A 4,429-nucleotide genomic window follows, 5' to 3' on the forward strand; every position below is an offset into this window, starting at 1 on the left:
AGAGTTCGAGCTCGGGTTAGGGTGTTGCGGCGGCTAGGGTTGCGGTAGGGCGTCTAGGGGTGCGCGCGGGCGAGTCAGAGGGGGTTTTATAGGCTGGGGCGATCTTCGGTTCGCGTGCGCGCGGAAATCGGGGCGGCGGCGCCGTCCGTTTTCGAAACGGCCGGAGGTGGAAGAAGGCGGTGGGTCCCACTCGCGGGGCCCACGCGTCAGCGGCAGGGGGGCGGGAGCTGGGCGCTGCTGCTGCTGCGCGGCGGCCGTGCGGGGAGAGGGGGAGGCGCGCGGGGCGCTGGGCCGAGGGAAAAGCCGGCCCAGAGAGGGCTCTCCCTTTTATTCCTTTTTTTTAAACTCTTTCTCGCTCCAAAACAAAGCAAAACAAGCACAAACAAATAAATAAAATCAAGCAAAAATTATGCAGCAGCATGAATGCAAAATCAAACATGTTTCTACCTTATATTTCATTTTATTTAATTTTGTAAATTATTTAATAATTCTCAAAAAATCAAACTGAGCCAAAATTAAATCAAATTCAAACTAAATTTGAAATTCAAAAATTTGGAGTGTTATACAAATGCACTTGGGATCACTCTCAATCTCACAAAGATGGTTAATCTATGAAGGAGATGAGTGGGAGGTGTTTGCTTAGGCTCACAAGGATGTAAAGTATGCTAGAATGCTAAGAGGGAGGGCCCTAAGCCGGCCAACATGTATTTATAAGTCCCTCAACCAATAGAGCCGTTGGCTCTGTCACTGGGCAAAACACAGGGTCACTAAACTCACTGCAGGTGAGGCACCGGACACTGGAACAGAGCGTCTGGTGCTCCAGAAACAACTACGTGTCAGCTCCTTGAATCTCACACGTCGAACTCTAACGGTCACCTGTAAACCACCGGACATGGTCAAGTGAGCACCGAACACGTTCGGTACACACCGGACCCGTATGCAGAGAGGTTTGTAAAAACGCGGGATCACCAGACTCACACCACCACTGGACTCACTTTGAGCGTCCAGTGCTCTCAGTCAATCTCACTGCTGAAGTCAAGCCACACCGGACGCACAAACAGGGTCTAACCCGCGTCCGGTGCTTAGCGTCCGATGCTTGACCCTAACAACATCAGACACTGACAGCACACCGGACACGCAGGCACTGCGTCCAGTGCCTACGGTCAGAGCATCCAGTGAGTGTTTTTTAATGAGAAACACTCCGACGACTTCTCTAAACTTTCCACCAGCGCAATAGAAAATATGCATTTCATTTTCTCAAAAGCGTCGAATCCCGCCGAGCTTGAGAAGAACCCAAACCCCTCTCTACCTTTCAACTTCTACCTCCTTCTTTAAGTGCGCCAACACTACCATGTGTGTACCAACATGTGTATGTATGTTAGCATTTTCACAATCATTTTCTTCGAAGGAGTTAAGTTAGCTCACTAAGTTCTAAATGCATACACATGAACAATGACACCTAGTGGCACTTGATAACCGCTTAGCCAAAGAATTTCCCTCTTTATAGTACGACTATCTATCCTAAATGTGATCATAGCCTCTATGGTGTCTTGATCACCAAAACCAAAACCCTCAATAATACCTTTGCCTTGGTCTCCATAGGGTTTTGTTTTTGTTTTTCTTCTTTTCCAAGTTAAGCACTTGATCATCTTGTGGTCATCACGATTATCACCATGATCATCTCTTGCTCTATAACTTCACATGTACCAACCTCATTAAGTCTACATACACTTAGTATAGAGGTTAGTACTAGGGTTTCATCAATTATCCAAAACCAAACTAGGGCTTTCAAGTGCTTCTCGAAGAGAGCACTGAACATGTGCTGCATTAGAGCATGTACAGATTAAAGCAGCAGGAGAAGAGGTTTGCAATTGGAAGGAACTTTACGTAGCTAAAGCATCACCCGTACAATTTTGAGCTCTCTGAATCTTAAAGACCCTATTTTCTGAAGTGGTAGAGAAATTAGTAAAGGTTTGAGTGTAGTATTTGATTCTCCAGTCTGGTGGATCAGCTTGATCAGGACCATTAAGGAAGTGCACCAGTTCTTGATTATCTAAGAGGAAGGAAACCTGCTGCAAACCAAGACAATTTAGTGATAGTTGCTGCGAGGGCTAGCGCCGCTGCTTCGGCCATCAACACAGATGTGGTTGCCTTCATAATCGCTTTAATGTAGATGGTTTGAGGGCATCCCTGTCTGATGCCACACTTAGGAATGAAAAAAATCTATGGGACTCCCATTGATGAGTACCGCCATGGAAGCATATGTGTAGCAACATTTGAGAAGTTGAATAAAATGGTTAGATAATTGAAGGCATTGTAGAGCCTGAGTGAGGAAGTCCCAATTTAATCTGTCGAAAGCTTGAGCCAAATCTAGTTTAAGTAGAAAAGCTTTAGCATTCCAATTTTTGAGACCAAAGAAGAATAATTTCCTGAGTAGTAATAATATTAGAGGAAATATGTCTGTTTTTAATAAAAGCATACTCGACATTGTGAATGTAATCCGGAAGATAGGTTTTGAGCCTATCAGCTAGAGTTTTAGCAACCAGACGATAAATAACATTGCAAAGACTTATAGGTCTGAAGTCTTGAGGGAGAGCAGGTTGCATCTTTTTGGGGATTAGAGTAATGTAAGTTTGAGTAATTTCATGATTAAGGAAAGCATAAGTGTAGAAATTACTTACAAGATTATGAACATCTGTGGAGACCCATGCCCAAGCAGCTTTATAGAATCCAGCATTGAGTCCATCAGGACCTGGGGAAGCATTGTTGCGCATGTTTTTGATGATGTTGTGGAGCTCTTGCACTCTAGGTTTCGAAGTAACATAGAGATGGTGTGGATTTTGCTGTGGAGCTCTATCATGATCTGTGTCAGTATTATAAGAAGCAGCTACTGCTTCATCATTACAATATCTCGAGTAATAAATGAGTGTACCAAACACAAAATATATGGCTCCATGTATTATATTATCCTAAAAATTCAACAAACGTGTCTATCAAACACCTAATATCAAGAATATCAATAGAGTTGGAGCCAGCCCAAACAAGCTCTAACTACGTATCGTCGATATGAAACCTAACAAAAAAAAAGGTAAAGACTATTTTTCAACTTTCAATTTGCACAATAGTCTAATTCTAACCTTGAACTATAAAACTAGGTCCGAACACCCTCAAATTGTCAAAAACGGACAAGTTCGATCCTTATTCTGGTTTCAAAGATGATTTTCTATTTTGTAAAAAAAAAAGTAAAAATTTGCTTTATCTAAAAATGCATAGCTAACTTGATTTAAATTAGAGAAATTTAAAACCAGTATCATTTTTTCTAAAGATTTATTTGGAACTTAATTATTTCTATTGCTCTATTGCTCGTGGTCATGATAATTATCTATTTAAAACAAATGCGATCTGATAACTCCAAATAGAGCACCGGTAAATTGGTATTTTTTTGAAGAAAATTGTTACTAGTCTCATATGTTTATTTAAAATAAATTAGTTAGGTATTTTTAGAGATTAAAGTAGATTATTATTATTTTTACAAAATAGAATACCACCTTTCAAATCAGCAAAAAAAATCAAATTTATTTGGTTAAACAGTTGGAAGCGTCTGCTACCTGATTTCATAGTTCAGGATCGAAAATCAAATTGTTTTGCAAGTTGAAAGTTACAAAACATAGACTTTACATGGCAAAAACACTTGAGGTAAAAAAGAATAAGTTGCATGCTATCACAATGCATGTAAAGTAAATATACAATATAAACATACTTTGTATTTTTTTTTCAATTTTTGTTTTTTGTGGTGGTTTAAAAGGTCAACTCTATATTGACATTTGACGACCCTCCAATTCATGGCACATTTGATAGCTAACAAAACAAATATCCTATATGTCACCTCCAAATGTATTGGCTTTAAATATGTTCTAAGTTGAACTTTTCTAAGTGAGACTAAGTTTTTAGAAAGAAAATCATATTTATAACGTTATTTATTTGGAAATATGTTATCGTATTTTACACTTTTGATGTTGTAGATGTTTCACTCTTCTATATAAATTTGTTTTAACCTAAAATAGTCCGACTTAGAGCAAACTCCCAAGTCCTTTTTTATTTTAGGACAAAGGTAGTATATGGCCCGATAAATATTACTATTAATCATTCATATAAGACGTACCTTTTATTTAAGATTTCAAGCTAGCTTGAATTCCAACTCACTACCGGAAAATGAGCCTAAATCTCTTAGAGCAACTTCAACAGCTTTGTTATTCTTGTTATGGAGGCCTTTTAGAACTTCTATAGTAGAAAAATAGGTTCCAACAGATGTGTTATTTGGTTTTGTAAAATAGAAAGTTTGCTATCCCTTGATTTTCGCTGGCCATATATAGCCAACCACTCGCACTAGCTATCTGATAGCAAGGCTGTTGTGAATGGTTCCCTATGA

Source organism: Sorghum bicolor, chromosome 2, assembly GCF_000003195.3.
Source record: "Sorghum bicolor cultivar BTx623 chromosome 2, Sorghum_bicolor_NCBIv3, whole genome shotgun sequence".
NCBI classification, from domain to species: Eukaryota; Viridiplantae; Streptophyta; class Magnoliopsida; order Poales; family Poaceae; genus Sorghum; species Sorghum bicolor.